General features: G+C 43.2%; 1 protein-coding gene and 1 pseudogene across 8 annotated transcripts in view; both read right to left on the reverse strand.

Moving 5' to 3' along the window:
- RESF1 (retroelement silencing factor 1) overlaps positions 1-18,000 on the reverse strand; it is a 33,430-nt gene extending 15,430 nt beyond the window's left edge. For 2 of the 8 annotated variants that reach the window (XM_003813731.6, XM_063593099.1), the window contains exons 1-3: positions 17,884-18,000; positions 16,502-16,596; positions 7,335-7,502 (exon numbers count right to left, since the gene is read on the reverse strand). The gene's annotated coding sequence lies outside the window, so the exon portion shown is untranslated. Of the gene's footprint in view, positions 1-7,334; positions 7,503-13,835; positions 13,891-14,826; positions 16,372-16,501; positions 16,597-17,474; positions 17,768-17,883 lie in introns of those variants that run through there. The other 6 variants (XM_034936065.3, XM_008966302.5, XM_055095762.1 and 3 more) reach the window with 6 other exon arrangements.
- A 3,618-nt stretch (positions 18,001-21,618) lies between these two features.
- On the reverse strand, positions 21,619-23,699 carry LOC100981848 (protein FAM98B-like; annotated as a pseudogene).
- Positions 23,700-24,234: the final 535 nt, after the last annotated feature.

Here is a 24,234-nt window from a genome sequence, read left to right on the forward strand (position 1 = left end):
ACACTTTTATATATAGACACTTGTTTTATGACAAAGTTAGGAAAAAAGTTCTTTTCAATACATGAAGCTAGGTCAATTGGTTATCTATATGCCACGAATGAAAATAAGCCTTATCCAATTACACACCAAGAGACATATACAAACAAATCAATCCCAGGTAGATTATCGTTTTAAAGTTTCCAGAAACAGGCCAGGCATGGTGGCCCACGCCTGTAAATCCCAGCACTTTGGGAGGCCGAGGCGGGCAGATCACCTGAGGTCAGAAGTTTGAGACCAACCTGACCAACATGGATGGTGAAGCCCCCGTCTCTACTAAAAATGCAAAAATTAGCCGGATGTGGTGGCACACACCTGTAATCCCAGCTACTCATGAGGCTGAGGTAGGACAATCCCTTGAACCAGGGAGGCGGAGGTTGCAGTGAGCCGAGGTCGCGCCACCGCACTCAAGCCTGGGCAACAAAAGCGAAACTCCATCTCAAAAAAACATGAGAATATCTTTATGCCCTCGGGATAGGGGAAGGTTCCTATAACAGGGCACAATGAACAATAAGAAAAAAGGTCCATAAAACGGACTGCATCAAAATTAATCACCACTGTTTATCAAAAGACACCATTAAGGAAGTGAAAAAGTAAAGTCACTCTCTAGAAGATTACATTCGCAATACATAGCAAAGAGATCATATCCAGCCTATATAGGGAATTACGTAAAAACAAAAATGTAGACAACTCAATAAAAAATAAGCATGAAGCTTAATTAAACACTATATGAGACACTACAGTTGATCCTTGAACGTGGCTTTGAAGTGCGTGGGTCCACTTATACATGGATTTTCTTTTGTCTATGCTACCCTGGAGACAGCAAGACCAACCCCTTCTCTTCCCTCCTCCTCCGCCTAGTTAAGATAAATGTGATGAGGATAAACACCTTTATGATGATCCATTTCCACTTAATGAATAGTAAATATATTCTCTTATGATTTTGGTTTTTTTTTGAGATGGAGTCTCGCTCTGTCACCCAGACTGGAGTGCAGTGGTGCGATCTCGGCTCACTGCAACCTCTGCCTCCTGGGTTCAAGCGATTCTCCTGTCTCAGCCTCCCGAGCAGCGGGGATTACAGGGTCCCACCACCATGCCAGTCTAATTTTGTATTTTTAGTAGAGACAGGGTTTCACCATGTTGGCCAGGCTGGTCTCGAACTCCTGACCTTGTGATCTGCCACACCCAATCCCTTATGATTTTCTTAATAAAATTTCCTTTTCTCAAGCTTATTGTAAGAATACAGCATATAATACATGTAACATACAAAATATGTGTTTATCAACTGTTTAATGTTACTGTTAAGGCTTCCACTGAACAGCATGCTATTGTTGATCAAGTTTTGGCGGAGTCAAAAGTTAAATGTGGATTTTTTTTACTGCACAAGAGTCAGTTATCCTAATTCCTATGTTATTCAATGGTCAACTATATTTAAATGGCAAAATTTTTGGTAAGTGCTTAATCCATTATGAATATCAGAAATGTAAATGAAAACCATAAGGTGGTAATACTATACACAATGGCTAGAATTTTTTCAACTCTCAATACCACATGTTGGCAAGAAAATGGAACAAATGGAACTCTCCTACAATGGTGATAGGAGTATATCATGATCCTTAAAGTAACTAACACTTTGGAAAGACGTATGGCATCATCTACCAAGGGTTAATAAATGCAAGCCCTGAGACCTAGAAGTTTCATTCCTAGGTATGTACCAAACAGAAATGCATAATTATAACACTGCCAGCAGCATTAGGTGCAGTAAGCAAAAACTGGAAACAAACAAAATAGAAATGTTTCATATTAATGAAACACTATAGTAACAAAAATAAAAAGGCTATATGCAACATGAATCTAACAAACACAAGACTGAGTGAAAAAGGCCAGAGATTAAAGAATAATCCATGATTCCATTTATATAATGATTGAAACACAGACAAAACCAACCATCTAGGGACTGTAGTGGTACTTTTTACAAAGTGTGATGGAATAGCAATTGGTAGTTAAGTAGCATGAAGACTGCTTTTGACCAGGGTGGTGCTTACACACAAGTGTGTTCCCTACATAATCCACTGCATTATACACTTACCATTTGTACCCTTTCTTAGGTATGTTTTGATTTCATAAAGTTATTTTTTAAAGCTCTCTTATAATAGTAGATGCATACTATTAAGCATTTATCAAAACCCATAAGACCCATTGGATACAGAGTAAACTCTAATGTTAGTGATGGACTTTAATAATAACATATCAGTATGACTAATCCAAGTTGCTAATAGTGGAACCTTAGAGTTTTGGAGATGGGAGGTTCCTATAAAGCTCTTATATGGGAATGCTCTGTACTATAAGCTCAATTTTCTTTTTCTTTTTTTTTTTTCAGATGGAGTCTCGCTCTGTCGCCCAGGCTGGAGTGCAGTGGCACGATCTGCAACCTCCACCTCCCGGGTTCAAGCGATTCTCCTGCCTCAGCCTCCCGAGTAGCTGGGACTACAGGCGCGTGCCACCATGCCTGACTCATTTTTCATATTTTTGCTAGAGATGGGGTTTCACCATGTTGGCCAAGATGGTCTCAAACTCCTGACCTCATGATCTGTCTGCCTTGGCCTCCCAAAGTGCTGGGATTACAGGCATGAACCACCATGCCTGACCTCAATTTTCTTTAAACCTAAAACTCCTCTAGAAAATAAAGTCTATCCGTTAAAAAAAAAAAAAAAAAAAAAAAAAAAGGCAGCCACCACATGCTGACACTCATTTTACAACTCTCAGGTGTTAGGACTCTGTTCCTCACTACTTTGACTAGTCCACAAGGTTGGAAGCAGAATGGGTCACAGTGTTCACTGACAGAAGAAAAGCAGCACTTCTAAGGAGAATTAATGATGCTTCATAACTGCCCGTCCCCCTCACTGTCCCCTGGCTTTTACGTCAACTTGGAGGAGAGAGTCTCATGAACTGAATTGTACCCTCCCCAAAATTCATAAGTGAAAGCCCTGACCCTCAGTGTATTTGGAGATAGGGCCTTTAAGGAGATAATTGGTTAAGCGAGGTCATTAGAGTGGGGCTCTAATCCGACTAGTAACCCCCATAGGAAGAGGGACACCAGCGATGTCGGCCCACAGAGGAAGGACCACATTAGGACACAGCAAGAAGACAGTCACCTGCAAGCCACTGAGAGAGAAGCTTCAAGAGAACAGAAATCAAACATATTGACCCTGGACTTCTAGCCTCCGGAACTGGGAGAAATAAATTTCTCCACCCAGTCTGTGGCATTACTGTCATAGTAGCCCACGATAAGAAATACATACTTGGTCTCTGCCCATGATTCCAGACACGGGGCACCTAAAACTCTTGTAGATTGGGGTATACAATCTTTTGCACTAATACGTGGTCTTTGAACCCGGTTCCTGACACAGAGCTCCTGAGACCTTTGTAATCTCCTAACAGGAGTGTCTGGTAACATAGAGGTGACCGTAGGGTGGGGCACCTGGAGAGGGCATGGAAGAGCTCACATATGCATTCCCCCATGCATCTCTTCCACCTGGCTCTTCATCTAATAGCCTTTATAATAAGTAAACTGTTTCCCTGAGTTCTGTGAGCTCTAGCAAATTAATCAAATCCACGGAGGGAGTCTTGACAATCCCCTCTTTGTAACAGGTTGGTCAAAAGTACAGGTCGCAACCCAGGACCCAGGACTGGCGAAGTCAGGGGCAGTCTTGTGGGACTGAGTCCTCAACCTGTGGGATCTGAAGCTTTCTCCAGGTAGATGATGCCAACATGTAATTGAATTGTAGGATACCCAGTTGTTGTCAGCTGGAAAACAGTTTGCTGATGGGAAGAAATCCAAATACATTCTGGTGACCAGAGATGAAATGGTCAGTTGTGTGAAGAAGTTTTGGTTTTCCTATCTCAAACACAGCCCTAGCAATTAATACAGAGCATATGGGTAGGAAGGGAAACTATCTTTATGTTAATTTGGGGTTTTTTTTCCTCCATCCCTCTCCTTTACTGGCATAGAAGAAAACTGAAAACTCAAAAAGCACTCCGGAACGACCTAAATTGAAGTTTTTGGAAGATTGCCTACTAGCTACACAAATAAGACTGTGAAAGAAAATACAATCGACCCTTGAACAACATAGGGATTACGACTTAGGGTGGCAGTAGAGTGGCAGATGCAGAAGAAACTCCAAGTGTAGCCAGACAAGGTAGTGTGTGGATGCAGTCCCAGATACTCAGGAGGCAGAGATGGGAGGACTGTTTGAGCCCAGATGTTTGAGGCTGTAATGTGCTATGACTGTACACTGCACTCCAGCCTGGGCAACAGAGAGTGACCTCATCTCTTAAAAAAAAAAAAAAAGTCAAATCCATGTGTATGTGGATTCACATGGGTCAAACGCACATTGTTCAAGGGTCAGCTGCAGTCTCTAGGATGGCATAATCTACTTGTGGATATAATGTATTCTTAGAACTTTCAAGAATATATTCTAACACAGATTACCATAGACAAGTTTCCATGGTCCATCACTACCATTTCTCTGAGAAAATAAATTCTCGCCCCAAGATCTCTGCCAGCCTCCATCACTGATACTTTAATATAAAAAATACTTTTAAAAATAATTTGTGCTTCCATGAAGTTACAAAAAATACAGTGAAAATATCGTTAAAGAAATTAAAAACAGAAAAAACAAAGAGAAATTAAAATGCTACATTAGAAAATACTCATTTATGCAAAATAAACCCCACTAAGGAATAAGAAAGGAATAAAAAGACGAGACATAAAAACAAAAAGTAAAACATTAGAGGTAAATGTAATTATATAAAAAATAACATTTTTATATAAACAATTCTGAGAATGTAGGAATAAACTTTCTCACACTTCTGACACCAGATGTGTGGGTGTCTCACCCCACATAACAAGCAATCAGTTCTGCAGTGTACACACCAGGTGGGTGTCCTCTAATTCATTTTAATTCCAAGACTACCTATATGAAGATAGTGTCAGATCTCATCAGTTTAGGGCTCAGTCCTGCAAGACTGCCCCCACTTTTTTTTTTTTTTTTTTTTTGAGACGGAGTCTCACTCTGTCCCCCAGGCTGGAGTGCAGTGGCACCATCTTGGCTCACTGCGAGCTCCGCCTCCCAGGTTCACGCCATTCTCCTGCCTCAGCCTCCTGAGTAGCTGGAACTACCGGTGCCCACCACCACGCCTGGCTAATTTTTTGTATTTTTAGTAGAGACAGGGTTTCACCATGTTAGCCAGGATGGTCTCGATCTCCTGACCTCGTGATCCACCCACCTCGGCCTCCCAAAGTGCTGGGATTACAGGCGTGAGCCACTGCACCCAGCCGAGACTGCCCCCACTTCTGATGCCAACACCAAGTCCCAGGTTATTTTACCTGTGCTTCCGACTGACCAGCTGTAAACTGGGATTCCCATGTCCCACTCCTTTGGTTTGACGTGTTAGAGCAGCTCACAGAACTCAGGGAAACACTTTATCAGTTTATTATAAAGTACATTACCAAGGATTCAGATCAAGAGATGTAGAAGGCAAGGTCACATGAGAAGGGGCACAGCATTTCCATGCCCTCCCTGGGTACGCCACCCTCTAGGAACCTCCACCTGCTCAGCAACCTGAAAAGCCTTCTAAACTCTATCCTTTCCGGTTTTATGGAGGCTTCATTGCACAGGTCTGATTAATTAAACCATTGGCTATTGGTGATCAACTTAACCTCACCCCCTCCCTCTCAACCAGGTGCACCTTCAAAGGTGTAAGAAATGAATTCCTTTTCTTCATAAGGGCCCCTGTTTCAGTTATTCTGCTATAAGTAACAGAAAATGGACTAAGATAGACAATTGGTACCAGGAATTAGGGGTAGGGCTGAAAAGTCCCAACCCTTTAATCGGGCCTTGGTCTTTCAGGTGACCAGCCCTCCATTCTGAAACTAGGGGATGTCAGCCATAAGTCAACTCATTAGCATACAAAAAAGACATTTATCACTTTGGAGACTGCACGAATTTTAGGAGTGTATGCCTGAAAACAGGGATAAAGACCAGAGATATATTTCATAATATCACAATCCAAAAGACAGAGAATGTCAGTCTGGACTTTAAAAACTATCCAACTATATGTTATTGTTTCCAAGAGATATACCTTAGATCCAAAAACACAGACTGAAAGTAAAATGATGACACAAATAGCTACAAGAAAGCTGGAACGCAGGCCAGGCACAGTGGCTCACACCTATAATCCCAGAACTTTGGGAGGCCGAGGTGGGTGGATTACCTGAGATCAGGAATTCGAGACCAGCCTGACCAACCTGGTGAAACCCCGTCTCCACCAAATACAAAAAATTAGCCAGGTATAGTGGTACATGCCTGTAATCCCTGCTACCTGGGAGGATGAGGCAGGAGAATCACTTGAATCTGGGAGGCGGAGGCTGCAGTGAGCTGAGATTGTGCCACTGCACTCCAGCCTGGGCAACAAGAGTGAAACTCCATCTCAAAAAAAGAAAGCAGGAATGCCTATACTAGTATCAGACAAAACAGACTAAGACAAAAAATGCTGATAAAGAGATGCATTTTATAATGATAAAAGGATCAACCCATCAAGGTAACAATTACAAACATATATGCACTGTTGTCTAAAACGAAGGTTCTTGAGGTAGAAATAATCTGATAAAGGCTTACTGGAGGCCAAATGTGAGGATCAATCTGGGAAGACATACCAACAGAGTTCAAAGTGTTCTGGAGTCCGCTACAAGTTGGAAGGCTTTTATATGAAATTATAGGAGAAGGGAGGGGGACTCCTAATACTCAAATTGTCTTTTTTCGTTGGAGGATACAATACTGAGGTTATAATCATTGGCTACTGATTGCAACATATAGGCTAAAATGTCTAAGTGCAAGAAAACTTGCATCAATAAAACCTGATTTACAAATAAAGCAGCACCCTTTTGAGTGTTAGGTTATGTATTAATCAGTATACCCATTTGAGGAATGTGTAAGATTCTTTACTCAAGGACAGGATGTCACCATCTTGTATCACAATACCTCCCCAAAGCAAGTTAATCTGGAAGCTTGTTTACTTAAAACTGTCAAATGTGGTATGTAGGTTATTAACACCTAAAAGCGCATCAAAATACAAGAAGCAAAAACCACAATTCACCAATAAGAGTGGAAGACTTCAATTCCCTACTTTCAATAATGAATAGAACAAATAGGTGGAAAATCAACAAGGAAGTAGATGTCTTAAATTCCCACCCACATTCCCTTCCAGTGAGGGTGAAAGAAAAAGGTCCAGAGTACCTCAACATGTAGATGGGTGACTAACTGTCCATTAGTAGACTTCTAGGTATAATTCTGCTTCTCTTCTTTTGCAGATTACTATGGATTGAATCCAATAGTCCAAGTATTCTTGAAGTTGTGAATTGCAAAAATTAATTTGTGAATCAGGAAATAATTAGAAGTAAACAGCTGCAAGAAAGCATAAAGATAATTATGGATGTGGACTTTCATATTAAAGATCGCACTAAGATTAACAATATCTGTGAAATTTAAAAAATATTCTATATCCACACAATGCAAATAACTGAAAAGTTGTCAACCCAGCAGCTTCCTTTATTTGTAAATTGGGCTTACTACAGAAAATTATAAAGCAAAAAATAATCTAAAATTATACCTATAGGAAATAACCATATTACTATCCATGTTAAACACACATGCACAAGCACACATACACATGAATAGAAAGAAGTATAAGAAAATAGACCTAGGCTGGGCACAGTGGCTCACAACTGTAATCCCAGAACTTTGGGAGGCCAAGGCAGGCAGATCACTTGAGCTCAGAAGTTCAAGACTAACCTGGGCAGCATTGTGGTAGCACACACCTGTATTCTCAGCTACTTGGGGGGCTGAGGCATTGGATGAACCCAGGAGGTTGAGGCAGTGGTGAGCGGAAGTCATGCCACTGCACTCCAGACTGTGCGACAGAGAAAGACTCCGTCTCAAAAACAAAAGAAAACCAAACAAACCAGAAAATGAACCTAATATTGTGAATATGGCATGGTGGCCAGATAAAACAATAAGAAATAGAATATGGAAGTATAAACTGAGCCACAGCAAGAATTTTGGTTTTTTTTTTTGAGACAGGGTCTCACTATGTCACCCAGGCTAGAGTGTAGTGGCACGATCTCAGCTCACTGCAACTCCACCTCCTGGGCTCAAGCAATTCTCTCACCGCAGCTTCCCAAGCAGCTGGGACTACAGGTGAATGCCACCATGTGGCTAATTTTTTTAATGTTTTGTAGAGATGAGGTTTCTCCATGTTGCCTAGGCTGGTCTTGAACTCCTGATGCTCAAGCCATCTCAGCCTAAGAATTGTTTTATACACAGGGGTTACCACTGGCCAGGTGTGGTGGCTCACACCTATAATCTCAGCATGCTGAGAGGCTGAGGCAGAGTCCAGCAGTTCAAAACCAGCATGGGCAACACAGTAAGACCCAGTCTCTACAAAAAAATAAAAATAAAAATAGAAACACTAGCTAGGCGTGGTGGTACACGCCTATATTCCCAGCTACTTGGGAGGCTGAGATGGAAGGATCACTTGAGCATGGGAAGTCGAGAGTGCAGTGGGCTATGGTAGTGCCACTGTACTCCAGCCTGGATGACACAGCAAGATCTGTCTCAAAAAAGGGAAAGAAAAGTGGGTTGACAATTTATTAAAGGTAAGTGGAACATCATCAGAGTGAATCAAAGTACTATTAACAGCCAATACGACAGGCATAAAAGTCTTTCAGGCCAACCCAAAAGACACATGCATGTAGATAATGTCTAGCAGGTTTCAGTATTTGCTAAATAAACAAACATTATCTGAACACCACATTAAAGAGAAGTCCTAATGTAAACTTATAGATGGGAAAAAGTCCTGACCACTTCTGTTTCCTTTTCTATCTATGCCAACCACAGACATAGCATGATTTCATCTGTAAGCATTTCAGTACCTAAAAGACATAGGACTTAAGAAATAAATAATATACATTAAAATACTATTCTTATACCTAAAATATATAAATTCGCTCTGGTATTTTAAATTGAAAATTTCCCTTATGGCTTTTTAAGTTCCACTTCTTATGTTCCACACAGGAAAGTTTATTTGAAGAGTATCCACTGATACGGTTAAATTGAGTAAAGTCTATTTTTCATTGAAAACCTGATTTGCAATATAAGCATTCGAAAAATTAGAGATACCTGTAGAAAGTTAACAAACCACCAATACTAACAATTCAGTGTAAAAAGCCACTTTTCAGGAATTCCAAATGTAACACAATTTATTCAACCTGTACTAGCTCTGGCTTTCTGTCACCTTAGTCACAGAAAAAATTAGCCTATTAGTCCTTAAATAGGCTTTCTAGAATCCATTTTTCTAAGCCCAGATGGTCCTGGACCACAATACAATGGTATGACTTAATAATTTTGACTTTACAATGATGCAAAAGTGATACAGGCATTCAGCAGAAATTGTACTTTGAATTTTGATCTTTTCCCGGGCCTGTGATAGGCAGTATGATATTCTTCCACGCTGGGTGGTGGCAGCAAGCCATAGCACCCAGTCAGCCACGTGATCATGAGCATTAACAATCAATGAAAAACACACACACACACACAAAAAAACAAAACCCCCCCCGGCGGAGGCAGGCTGGTGTTGTGGGGGGGGGGGGCGGGCGTGCAGGGCTGCCCCTCCCACGGCACGTTAAAAAAAAACAAAAAACCAATCAATGGTGTATTGTGTTAGCTAAGTTTTTTGGATGTTGTGTTTTCCCATCCCATCATGTCTATAAAACCCCATTTTTGACTTACATTTTCTACTTAATACAGGTTATCGAAATGTAACTCCATCGTAAGCTGAGGTACATCTGTACTACTATAAACAACTAACATTTGAAAATGTGTATGTAAAGAACTATGTGGAATGCTTCATATACTTTTATCTCATTTAAATATCACAACAAATTAACAAAGACTCGCAATACTCCCTCTTGCAGCACAGTGGTTAGAAGGGGCAGAACAGTTCTCTATGCTTCTGTAACTGCAGTCAGCAAAAGGCCAAATGGATTCATGTATTACTAAGTCCAACAGCAAAATCAAGATCAGTATCCCCAGCCCCACAGGATGACACCAAGCCAGATGAGAACACCAAACTGTGGCCATTTTATAGCCAGCAAGTATACCCCGCAAGGTGGTAAAGTCCTATGCACAACTGAAACCAAGGAGGCAGATGAGAAACTGCTTTGTGACTGTTTCTCACAGGGCTGCTTTTCTCTCACTTTGTTCTTGGAGGACCTGCAGGGTTGTCCTGCAAGAATATGGGTCAGCCTGTGATTAAGCCTAAGCTTTGCCTCCATGGTCTATGAGAAGAGCAAGTCATCAGGGCACCACGGTGAAGCTGTTCACCTACAACTCTGCCTTCCCATCTTTCATGTATCCAGCTACAAACTCTATTCAGAACCACAGGCCATCCAATCAGATATCCTAATCCATTGTACTTTGTCTTAGGCAACACCGGATTAAAAAGTGCCTGCAATTGTGATTCCCAGCAGGATGATCACACCTATTGTGGAGGACATACCAAACGTTCCCCATGCAGAGCCAAGTCAGCTAAATATATCCCAACTACCAAGCTTCACCAGTGAGAGCCACAGGGCTTTCTCCCTAAAAAAGGGAGAAATAAATTGCTCTACTTTTTCTGACTCGTTAACACAGGTACAGCATGAAGTGCTGGCAATCACACATCTTGACTGGCCAGCAGGAAGTTCAGACCAATCCAACAGACTATCATCATTCAGGCTAGAATACTGACACTAGCCTGTTGTGCCTTTAGAGCAGAGAAGCCAGAGACAAATTTTAGACCATGTTTTCTATCTGTATTATTCCCTAAAATGGGAATTAAAGACAACAGAGAACACATGAAGCGGAAGCCAGTTACCCTACCAGAATTCTGCCAAGTAATTCATTTTGGAGCCCTCTGGATACCCAACTCAAGGAAACATCTACTAAATCAAGCTTGTCCAATCCGCGGCCCATGGGCAGCATGCAGCCCAAGACGGCTTTGAATGAGGCCCAACACTAATTCATAAACATGATTAAAACATTATGAGATTTTTTTTTTGCAATTTTTTTAAAGCTCATTAGCTATTGTTAGTGTTAGTGTATTTTATGTGTGGCCCAAGACAATTCTTCTTCCAAAGTGGCCTAGGGAAGCCAAAAGATTGGACACACCGTGTACTAGAGGTCTGGTGATCTTAAATATCTGAAAAGCGCTGACAAGCACCCCCAAGTATACATGACACATCAGTGTGTGGCAGGCAGGTACAAACCATATTAAGACAACACTGTGTTGAGGTAAAAACTGTATTTGAAGTATCACTCCTTTTTTTTTTTTTTTTTTTTGAGACGAAGTCTCGCTCTGTCACCAGGCTAGAGTGCAGTGGCGTGATCTTGGCTCACTGCAACCTCCACCTCCTGAGCTTAAGCGATTCTCCTGCCTCAGCCTCCCCAGCAGCTGAGATTTCAGGCACACGCCACCACGCCCAGCTAATTTTTGTATTTTTAGTAGAGATGGCTTTTCACCATGTTGGCCAGAAGTATCGCTTCTTTATCGCTCCTATTATGAGTGAGTCAATTTTCTGCCACTGGAGATAGACAAAATGCCTTCAGTGGAACAGAAGAGTTCCTCTAAACCATGCAGTTGAGGGTAGTTGTCCAGGTTCTTGGCGTCTTGAACAAAGAACTGAACAAACCACACAAGCAAGGCAGCCAAAGCAGAGACTTATTTTAAAGGACAGCACACTCCACAGGGTGGAAGCGGGGGCAGCAGTGGCTCAAGACAGTCAAGTTACGTAATTTTCTGCAGTTTAAATACTCTCTAGAGGTTTACCATGGATTCACGTTATGTAAATGAAGTAGTGGCCAGCCACTAGCCTGATTGGTTGTGGGAGGGGACCAATCAGAGGTACTTTCATTTTCTGACTGCCACTCAGCAAGTTTGACACAGAAAAACGAGGGGTTGAAAAGGGAGTAGCCGGCAGGGAGCAGTGGCTCACGCCTGTAATTCCAGCACTTTGGGAGGCAGAGGCACGCTGATCACTTGAGGTCAGAAGTTCGAGACCAGCCTGGCCAACATGGTGAAACCTCGCCTCTACCAAAAATACAAAAATTACCACGGTGTGGTGGCAAGTGTCTGTAATCCTAGCTACTTTGGAGGCTGAGGCAGAAGAATCGGAAGCGGAGGTTACAGTGAGCCAAGATCACACCACCGCACTCCATCCTGGGCAACACAGTGAGATTCAGTCTTAAAAACAAAAAACAAAAAAACAAAACGACAAAACTACAATAAACAAGACCATATAGTACTGACACAGGACAGGCATTGATCAATGGAATAGAACCTAGAACCCAGGAGTAAACCCTCACATTTATGGTCCCTAGTAAGGAAGGATCAGAATCCAGGATATCTTAAAAACTTACAACCTGACAATCCAAAGACAACACAAATTTAAGGCCAAAAGTTTTGAATAGATACTTCTCCAAAGAAATCAATATGCACATAAAAAGATGCTTAACATCACTAATCATCAGGTAAATGCAAATCACAACCACAATGAGCTACCACTTCAGGCTCACTTCTATGGCTATAAAAGTTAAGTGTCTATGGATGTAGACCAACCATCTCTCAAACATTGCTGTATAAAATTGTGCATGTCTATTCACAATAGCAAAGACCCAGAATCAACCTAAATGCCCATCAACGGTAAACTGCATAAAGAAAACAGTACACATACACTAGGGAATACTATGCAGCCATAAAAAAAGAATGAGATCATGTCCTTTGCAGGAGCTTGGAGCTAGAGGACATTATCCTTAGCAAACTAACACAGGAAACCAAATATTGCATGCTTTCACACATAAGTGGGAGCTAAATGATGAGAACACATGGACATGTAGAGGGGCTCAACACACTGGGGCCTATAGGCAGGCAAAGCGTGGGAGGCGGGAGAGGATTCGGAAAAAAACAACTAATTGGGTACTAGGCTTAATACCTGGGTGATTAAATAATCTGTTCCACAAACCCCCATGACACAACTTTACCTATACACGTACCCCCAAACCTACACACGTACCCCCAAACATAAAACAAAAGTTAAATAAAAAATAAAGTGGTAAATCCACTTTGGATAATAGCCTGGCAGTTCCTCAAAATGTTAAACAGTTATCATAACCAAGGAATTCCACTCCTAGGTATTTACCCAAAAGAAATAAAAACACACGTCTACATAAACACTATGAATGATCATAGCTGCACTATTCACAGTAGTCAAAGAGTGAAAACGTGTCAAACATCTGTTAACTGATGGAAGAATAAGCAAAAGTGGCATATCCATACAACGGAATATCTGGTAATAAACACGAATGAAGTAACATACATGTGTTAACATAAATGAGCCTTGAAAACATGCTGGATGAAAAATATTATGACTTCAATTATATGAAGTGTTCAGAATATGCAAACCTACAGAAGTAGATTAATGGTTACCTAGGGAAAGGTGCGTTGGAGAAAATGGGGAGTTACCACTATTGAGTATGGAGATACTTTGGGGGTAATAAAATATTCTTAAATTGACAGTGGTGATGGGTGCACAACTCTGAATATACTAAAAACCACTGAAACTGTACACTGGATGTAAATGGGTGAATAAATGGCTTATGAATTTTATCTCTAACTATAGTTACAAAAGGCATGCTCCGAACAACCTGAAGCTGCTTGCATCTGGAGATGTCAGGGCTGCCCAGTGGAGGGATGGTCTGCCTGAAAACCAAAGCAGAGGACAGCAGAGCTCAAAGATACAGTATCCCAAATCTTTAAAACTCTCTTTTGGATTTAGATCCTGGATCCATCAAAACCCAAAGGTTGCGCTCCATGAACTTTTTTTTTTTTTTTTTTTTTTGAGACAGTCTCGCTCTGTCGTCCAGGCTGGAGTGCAGTGGTGTGATCTCAGCTCACTGCAACCTCCCCTCCTGGGTTCAAGCAATTCTCCTGTCTCAGCCTCCTGAGTTAGCTGGGACTACAGGCGCATGCCACCACACCTGGCTAATTTTGGGGTTTCACCTGTTAGCCAGGGTGGTCTCGATTTCCTGACCTCATGATCCACCTGCCTTGGCCTCCCAAAGTGCTGGGATTACAGGCGTGAGCCACTGCGACCAGCCCATGGACTTTATTTTCTAAGACAGAGTCTCACTCTGTCACCCGAGCTAGGGTACAGTGGCGCGATCTCAGCTCACTGCAACCTCTGCCTCCCGGATAGCTGGGATTTCAGGCATGTGCCACCACGCCTGGCTAATTTTTTGTACTTTTAGTAGAGATGGAGCTTCACCATGTTGGCCAGGCTGGTCTCCAACTCCTGACCTCAGGTGATCTGCCCACCTTGGCCTCCCAAAGTGCTGGGATTACAGGCGTGAGCCACCGCACCCGACCCTGATCCATGAACTTTAAAAGTATGTCATCTAATGAATTCTCCTTTGGGGCTTGAAAAATAATAATCACCTTATGGTTTCTGTTTCTTAAAACTTCACTGGACAATACAATTTCTTTTAATACACTTTGTCATTTTAATCACCTTATTTACAAATGAAACCTTGTAATTTGATACATCAAGAGAATCTTAAGTTACTGTCATTAAATCTTTGCGATCATGAAAACCAGGAGCATAAAATGTATAGTTCCAATCTCACTTGAGATATTTACCTCAACAGCCTCCAACTTTGCTCTTCACTTACAAGCACACTTAAGGTATTAGGAGTAGTGTAAGTATTGCATAGTTGCCACCCAACAAAGCATTTAGAATTCCTCAAGGTCCAAGATTCTTTCTTCACAATCTTCTTCCAAAGTGAATGTTAACTTGCGTATCTATAGCCAGGGTTAGTCAACTGTTATCCTGGACTTATCTCAAAATGAATACACTCCCTGTCTGTTTTACATAATAGAGTGTGCCTCTAATGGGGGAGGGAGGGAGGCCTGATTAGATTCTTGGATTCTTGAAATTCACCTTCATAAATGCTTTTTTTTTTTTTAAAAAAGACAGAATCTTGCTCTGTTACCCAGGCTGCAGTACGATGGGGTGACCTCAGGTCACTGCAACCTCCACCTCCCGGGTTCAGCCACTTGAGTAGCTAGGATTACAGGCATGTGCCACCAGGCCTGACTAATTTTTGTATTATTAGTAGAGATGGGGTTTTGCCATGTTGGCCAACTTGAGGCCAGGGCTGGTCTCGAACTCCTGGCCTCAAGTGATCTGCCTGCCCCAGCCTCTTAAAGTGCTGGCATTATAGGCGTGAGCCACCACACCTGGCCTACAAATATGTTTTAAGCAACATTAAATCAATTCCCTAAGCATTTGAGCTCCAATTATATCCAAGACACTGATAATCTAGGAGGGAAGAGAGATTCCTGTACAATCACAGAGATAATGTAGAACAACAAAGCTTTGGGGCAAGTTTGTCCTGCCTAGGAATTTGGAGGCATTTTTTATTTCAAACAAGCCTGCAGGTAAATCCAGATGTGGACCAGTAGTGACGGGTACTTCCTAACAAAACAAGACCTACAAAAAAGAGAATCTAAGAGGATCTACAGTGATGGGTTTAATCAACAAAAAGCTCATAAATTTAGAGCTTAAATGAACCAGCTGAATTTCTGCTAAGACAGCATTACATGTCCCAGGCCACAAAATCTATTTCCTCTAACATGACAATAGCTAACATTTATGGGGCACTTACCATGCATCAGGAGCTGTTTAACTGTGATATGCATGAAACTCATGTAACTCTACCATAACAATCCTATGACATTAGTGCTTGTCCCCATTTTATAGATGAGAGAACAGGCAGAGGTTTATTTTCCAGGGTTGGCTGAGTGCTACAGCCAAGATCTGAACCAAAGCAGTGTGGTTACAGGGACCATGGTCTTAATCATTAGGTGAGACTTCCTAACACACTTTGTGGTTACAGATGAAAGCCCTGGACATGACCACTTTGGCTGCACCGGAAGCATCCTTCCAGAGTGGTGCTCTGTGCCACATTCCCCTATGTGCCACCAGCAGTAATAAAATATAATAAAAACAATCAAATAAACACAGCACAGACAGAAGCAGACCTCTGCCCAGGTAACTTCCACCACAATTCCCTTACCAAAGACTTCTTTCCTTATTTTGCTAAGATTAACAACTGATTTTTCAGTACTATGCCAACAACATTTCTTCTCAAGCTTTGCTGTCAATTCCATTGTGACCCACAGTTTAATTTAAAACCAATGTTGATTCACTGAGCTAGTAATTTTATTCGGTAGTAGGTGAATTACTCCATAGTTGAGTGTGAATAACCGCCTGGTTAAATCAGGGCGGATTTCTTAGAGGTGATACACTTACCGTTGAGCACAACTTTACTCTTTAATTATCGTGTACATTCCCATTTCCCTCCAAACACGTCAGTCCCTCTCCACACAGTGTTTACTTCTTTGGTCCTAGGGACAGCAAGAAACATTTTATAATAAAAGAGCACATGCTAATGTGTTTACTAGATATGACACTGCTGTGCAAAACTGTTTTCTTTTATGGCTGCACTGAAAGCATGCTAAGTTTACTGAATTCTTATTAAGTGTCCTAAGTAACAGAAATAGAAACTAGGTCTGGCCTGAAAATACCACTCACTTAAGTTAGAATTTATGTGCGCTCCTCTAGGTCCACTATTGTAGTATCACTGCAAAACAATAATACTTTATCTCTGCACTTGTCTTTATTGGATTAATATTAAATAGAAAAAAATCCGACTGCACAGGGGAAAAAGCCTAAAACCTTAACATGCATGCACATTAACAGTGACTGAAACATGATTAAAGCTAACACATTTAGCAGAAAAACGCAATCCCCAAACAAGCTCTGCGGCCCGCCTACTGAAATGCACCCGCCCGCCACTTAATGAAAATGCGCCTCAAGCTCATACACATCCTTATGTTAAGACAGTATGCACTCGATGTACTACAAATAAATTGTTTTCACGGAAATGATTCCCCGAAAGTTTGCTGCTAAACTCAGGACCCTAAGGACGTTTGCTTAGGGAATCCGTGTCCCTCGAGAACACCTAAGATGGGTATGCGTTTGTGCATTTAAAAATGCCTCAAGGAACTAACTATTGCTGAGGAACAGAAACCATCGCCGGCGCAGAAGCGTTCGCGGACCACTTGGAGATAGATGCCAGTACAGCAATTCTGTTCCAGGAGGCTTCGGCTTAAGAGGGCCGGGGAGGAGGAGAACCCTCGGGAAATAGCAAAAAAAAAAAGATTTTTCTTTTTCACTCCAGCGACAGGAAAGCCTTAAAAACATAAGCAGCTCTCATACCCACCCGCCTCACCAGCCGCGCCTCGCAGTTCGACAAAATGCGTCCTAGCCTTCGCCACTCGCGACCTCTACCGCGCAGAGCCAGGCAATGAGGGAAAACAGCCAGCGAGGCCCGCCCTCCGGTGCAAGGCTCGGCATCCGCGGAGGCCCAGGGCCGGCCCCGGTGCGGCGGGCAGAAGCAAGCGCGGCTGCCCGGCCCAGCTCCGGTGGGCGGACGGCGGGACGCGCGAGCCGGCGGGGCCCGAGGCCCGGGTTCCGGGGCCGCCCGCGACTGCGTCTTTGCCGCAGAACAAAAGCGCTCTGCGCCGCGCGCAGGCCCGGACCGCGAGCGCCTCTGGCTCCCGGCTCCCGGCCCCCGCCCCGCCCGGACCCCGGAAGGCAGAGGGACCTCGGGGTGCTCGTCTCACACTTACCGACAAAGGGAAGAGGACCACCCCGGCAAGCAGGGAGAAAACCGGCGGCCTCCCGGGCCCCAGAGTTTAAGTCAAGTGGGGTCCGCCTCCAGGGGCGGGTCGAGGAGCCAGGCCCAGGATCCAGGAACAGCTAGGCTCCGCCTCACGCCCGAGGCGGTGGCTGCGAGGGCCGCGCCGCCGCGGTCCTAGTGCCACCAGAGAAGCCGCGGACCCGGCCCGCAGATAACACCCGGGCTTGCAGAGCGCTTTCATCTCCCCGACGCGGAAATCTCCTGCAGCGATCTTCTACCTTCAACGTGCATCCGCAGCACCCAGAGGGCATGTTAAAGAGAGATTGAGAACCACCAGCAAAACTGCTGATTCAGTAGGTTTGGGGTGGGGCTGAAAAATGTGCATTTCTAACAAGTTCCTGAGACCGACTGTTGCTGCTGGCCTCAGGACCAATTTTTTCTATAAAGCGCATGGAAGTCAGAGTGCACCCAAGAGATTGTTAACCCTTAAAAAACAGAAAAAAAAAAAGAAATCAACAAGTTAGAGGCAAATAAGTGTGAAAGAAAGTGGATAGTCTATTTGGGGATTCTGAAAGTCCCTGAGGAAAGTTGACTTTGGAGACCAGATCACGAAGCACGACCTCTTAATTGCCGACGTTTTGTTATAGATTAACTCCCTTATTTTCTTATTCCCAGCTCAGACCAGATGGCATCTGAGATAAAATACGCCTTGAATAAGATAAATGACCGCTTGACTATTACATCCTTAATGTGGAATGTTAAATAGACCCTTCCCAAAAAGAAACACTGCCTTGAACCAATCAAATTGCTATGCGTTAACCTTCTATGGAAAATGTTGACATCCTGTTAAGCTTCCCAGACCCTGCCTGTGTAAACGACCCTCAACTTCTCCCTTTCGAAGCACTGACCCCCATCTTTTGGAGTCTGTGTCCTACCAGGTCGCCATCCTCAAACTTTGCACTCAAATAAACCAATATTTAATCATATTGCCCGAATCTCATTATTAAGGTTTACGTAAGCGTTTACTTAGTAATGAAGGTTGCAACCAGGATGGCAAATCAGAGATTGTGCCACTGGAGAGGGGCAAGGGAGCTTATGTTTATAGGAATTTATTTGTTACATAAATTGTCAGATTACTTCATTGGTGAATTAAACGAAGAAGTCTTTAGTCATTACTAGAAGGGTGCGTTTGCGTCTGTCAGAAACAAAACAAAAAAACTACATACAGAATATTCTTTCTTTTTGGGGGGGGGGACGGAGTCACGCTCTGTCGCCCAGGCTGGAGTGCAGTGGCGCGATCTCGGCTCACTGCAAGCTCCACCTCCCAGATTCACGCCATTCTCCTGCCTCAGCCTCCCAAGTAGCTGGGACTACAGGCGCCCGCCACCATGCCCGGCTAATTTTTTGTATTTTAGTAGAGACGGGGTTTCACCATGTTAGCCAGGATGGTCTCGATCTCCTGACCTCTTGATCCGCCCGCCTTAGCCTCCCAAAGTGCTGGGATTACAGGCATGAGCCACCGCGCCCGGCCAGAATATTCTTAAAGATTGGGGGTGGCCAGGTGTGGTGGCTCAGGCCTGTAATCCCAGCACTTTGTGTCACGCGCGTCCGTGTGAAGAGACCACCAAACAAGCTTTGCGTGAGCAACAAGACTGTTTATTTCACCTGGGTGCAGGCGGGCTGAGTCCGAAAAGAGAGTCAGCAAAGGGTGGTGGGATTATCTTTAATTCTTATAGGTTTTGGGAGAGGCTCCGCGGAGCAATGTTTTGCGGGCAGGGGGTGGATCTCACAAAGTACATTCTCAAGGGTGGGGAGAATTACAAAGAACCTTCTTAAGGGTGGGGGAGATTACAAAGAACCTTCTTAAGGGTGGGGGAGATTACAAAATACATTGATCTGTTAGGATGGGGCAGAAACAAATCACAATGGTGGAATGTCATCAGTTAAGGCTATTTTCGCTTCTTTTGTGGATCTTCAGTTGCTTCAGGCCATCTGGATGTATACGAGCAGGTCACAGGGGATATGATGGCTTAGCTTGGGCTCAGAGGCCTGACAGTTTGGGAGGCTGAGGTGGGTGAATCACTTGAAATCAGGAGTTTGAGACCAACGTGACCAACATGGTGAAACCCTGTTTCTACTAAAAATATAAAAATTAGCCAGGCGTGGTTGTGGGCACCTGTAATTCTCAGCTACTCGGGAGGCTGAGGCGGGAGAATTGCTTAAACCCAGGAAGCAGAGGTTGCAGTGAGCCGAGATCATGCCACTGCACTCCAGCGTGGGCCACAGAGAGAGTCTATCTCATGAAACAAAACAAACAAAAAAAGATTGGGGATCAGGCGTGGTGGCTTATGCTTGTAATCCCAGCACTTTGGGGAGGATCACTTGAGGCCAGGAGTTCGAGAGAGCAGCCTTGCCAACATGGTGAACCCAATCTCTACAAAAAATATACAAAAAACAAAAAAAATTAGCCAGGAGTGGTGGCATGCGCCTGTAGTCCCAGCTACTTGGGAGGCTGAGATGGGGGGATCACTTGAGCTTGGGAGGCAGAGGTTGCAGTGAGCCAAGATTGAGCCACTGAACTCCGGCCTGGGTGACAGAGTAAGAGCCTGTCTCGGAAAATAATAATAATAATAATAATAATAATATTGAGACCAGCTTTCTTGGGTTGTGTGTTGTTGCAAAAATGGTTGTGTTAGATATGAATTCTAAATTTCTCTTCAAAGAATCAATATGTCAGTATGGTCAATTCTTTGCCTTCTACTTTTAAACTTAACTTCCTCGTAAAGCAACCTTTTTCCATCACCTGCTCCACCCTGACTCATTTCAATCACCTGCTCCACCCTGACTCATTCCGATTACCAGCTCCACCCTGACTCATTCCGATTTCCTGCCCCGCCTTAACCATTTTTCCTGCCAAACCGCTCACCCCATCACTCTCTTTAAATTAGCCAGTCAGAATTAGTTTAGCCTGTGCGGTCTAACCCTAGCCAACAGGGGAAGGACACAGCAGCAGAGGCCACGTGCATCAGGAATAAGAACCCCTTCCCCTCCCTTGCCCAGGTGTGAGCTCACCATTGCTCCATCTGTGAGGGCGCACCCGTCTATAGAGGTACATTGCCGCCGGGCGCGGTGGGTCACGCCTGTAATCCCAGTACTTTGGGAGGCCGAGGCAGGCGGATCATGAGCTCAGGAGATCAAGACCATCATGGCTAACACTAAAAAATACAAAAAATTAGCTGGGCGTGGTGGCAGGTGCCTGTAGTCCCAGCTACTCCGGAGGCTGAGGCAGGAGAATGGCATGAACCCGGGAGGCGGAGCTTGCAGTGAGCCAAGATTGCACCACGCACTCCAGCCTGGGCGACAGAGCAAGACTCTGTCTCAAAAAAAAAAAAAGTACATTGCCTTGCTGAGAATTAAAAAGAAAATTTATATTCCAGTGCTATTTCTTTTGCAACACCGAAACTTTATTTATAACAGTTGTTTGTGAAGGAAATATTTTTCACAGTTTCTTCGTGGGCCTCAAAGTTTAGCAGCAGCTCAGCATGGAGTCAATAGCCCAAGATGGAGTCACTGATATCAAGCCTGGAAAATTGCTAAGCTGCATAAGGAGACTTTTTTTTTTCACGCTATTGTAGTAAGGACAACATCCATTAATGCAGAGGAATCTTTTCAAAGAAAATGAAGTAGACTTAGGGTTTTTATAGGAGGAAGTAAACAAGGAAATCTTGTCTGAATGATTAAGGGATGAGAAAGGGCAGAGGTGGTTAGTTAGTGCTTGTGACATAAGAGGGCAGACTATTCCTTTGCGCTTGAGGTTTGTTGGTTTTGGTTTTTAATTTTTGTAGTCTTCAGTATCTCCTATATCCACCACCATCACCACTTCCTCCATATGGATCTACATAATCTTTTCCACCATAATCTCCCCTCCCACCATCATCTCCTCTGCCTTAGAAACCTCCTTTACCACCTCCATCCCACCTCCTCCCTCTCCCCCACCACTTTCCCATCCTCCTCTACCCCAGCCAACTCTTCCACCTCCACCCCCACAGCCTCTTCTACTACCACCTCTACCTCCACAACCACCACCCCAACCACCCCTTCCGCCACTGCCTTCTTGTCTCTTTTGCCAAGGGGGCATTTCAGAGGGTGGTGGTTCAATTTCATTTGGCCAGCCTCCCCTGTCAGGCACCCTTCCCATCAGCACCTTATTAATGGCACATGCCATCATCTGGCTGGCTCCACTGCTTGTCCTAATGATCTTGGATAGATTATCATGAGCAGCAAGTAGATGCACCATTATAATCGCTGTCTTGGGTGACAAAGCATAACACTGAGGCTGGTAAATTCTTGCTGTGTCATCTTTTCTTACCTTGGCTGTATCACACCGTGCAACGGACTGTATTGCCGCATCTAATTGTTTCATAACATTCGCTAGAGGCACTCATGTTCACAGGAAAGAGCATCATTGACTCTTTCCAGTTGTTCTGCCTGTTTCAAAGTTAAATTAATTTTCAGCAGAGTGGTTTTCTTTAATTTTAATTAAAAAATTAACAATTTTTAAAAATTTGAAATAAGATGGGATCTTGCTATGTCGCCCAAATTGGTCTCCAACTCCTGGGCTCAAGAGATCCTCCCATCTCTGCCTCACAAAGTGCTGGGATTATAGGCATGAGCCACTGCATCCTGCCTGTCTTTCACCTTTGATTCCACTTGGTTTAGCATAACCAGAATGTCAGAAGTTGTTTACTTGGGTACACCAAGGTTATCACACAGAACTTGAACTTCCTGATAAATTTCATTATTTTTATCTAATTGAGAATTTTAATGTTTCTTGTTCTGTAATATCTGTGAAGCTTCAAGTTCTGTACTTAAAAATAATAGGAGTTTCAAACAGTCCTTTTTATATTTTTTTATTTACAGTGGCACGATCTTGGCTCACTGTGGGCTTGACCTCCTTGACTTAAGCAATTCTTCCACCTCAGGCCCCCAACTAGCTGGAACAACAGGCATGCACCACTACACCCAGCTGATTTTTGTATTTTTTGTAGAGATGGGGTTCACCATGTTGCCCAGGCTGGTCTTGAACTCCTGGGACTCAAGCAATCTGTCCACCTTGGTCTCCCAAAGTGCTGGGATAACAGGTGTGAGCCATTGTACCCAGCCAGTCCTCCTTTTTTAAAATGATCTTTAGTATCTCCTGATATGAGTACAGAATATGGACATGCCATTTCTTTTTTAAAAAATCATTTACCTCAAGCTGGAAGCTCTCTAGATCATCTCTTCCAGCAGAAGTCATACTTTCTTCCAAGTTGCATAATGATTTTATTTGAAAGCCTAACCATATCCTGTATAGGAATTTATATAGTTTATATATCTATTCCTTTACAGTATATACCACCTTCTTCCTGTATAAAAGCCTATATATATAATCCTATACCGTATATGCTCCTACATATAGTCCACTCTGCTGCCTTCATAAGGGCTTGCTCCTCTAGCAATGGTCCCTTATACCCCAGCACCTCCAGTGTGTCTAGCACGTCTCCGTCTATTGTTGGTTCAGGACCTGGCTCTGGCCCTCTAATGGCTCTTTGGCTCAAACCTGTTCAGTGCTCTTAAGTATGCCCCAAGGTTTGAATCTTGTTTTGCAGCTCCCTAGTGATAGAACTTTGTGGGAAAATCACTTCATTTTTTTGCTTTTTTGCTCATCTGAAAAATGGGGATAACAATAATACTTACCTTATTTAATTTTTGAGATAGTTACATGAATTAGTACATATACCTCACTAGGAGCAGTTCCTGGAACATAGCTGGACACACTTGGCTCAGATAAGGGATTTTCTAGCACCTAGCCATGCAGGTCAGCAAGTAAAAACAAACCCAAGGAGAGGGACTTTTGTTGCCGGAAATTCTGATAGGGACCCCACTCCTATACAGCCTAAGGAGGGCTTAGTGTCCGTTAGGATTTAATGTCTGGGAAGCTACAACTGTATTTGGGATAAAGTAACTGATCTCTCTGCCATGTATCCTTGTCTGTACTTGTGCTGATTTTATCCTCTCTCTGCTAGGTAAGTAAAGGTTGTCTGATTTTTCCAAAAGTGTTTGATCTTTGCACAGTCTTAAAGTACAAGTGATATTCATCAATAGAGTAGTCTTAAATGGTCACCAGTAAGAAACTTGCAAAGGGAGAATGCAATCTCATGGACCTGAAAGTTTGTTTACTCAACAGCCAAGCTTTACACTGTCTTCTCTTTAAGAGATTTACAACCTAGTGTGCCAGAAAGCCTTGTCAACTGGTCAGGCTTGGGAAAGATTCCCCTCATGGATTAGATTGCTCCATACT

This window comes from Pan paniscus, chromosome 10, assembly GCF_029289425.2.
Source record: "Pan paniscus chromosome 10, NHGRI_mPanPan1-v2.0_pri, whole genome shotgun sequence".
NCBI lineage: Eukaryota > Metazoa > Chordata > Mammalia > Primates > Hominidae > Pan > Pan paniscus.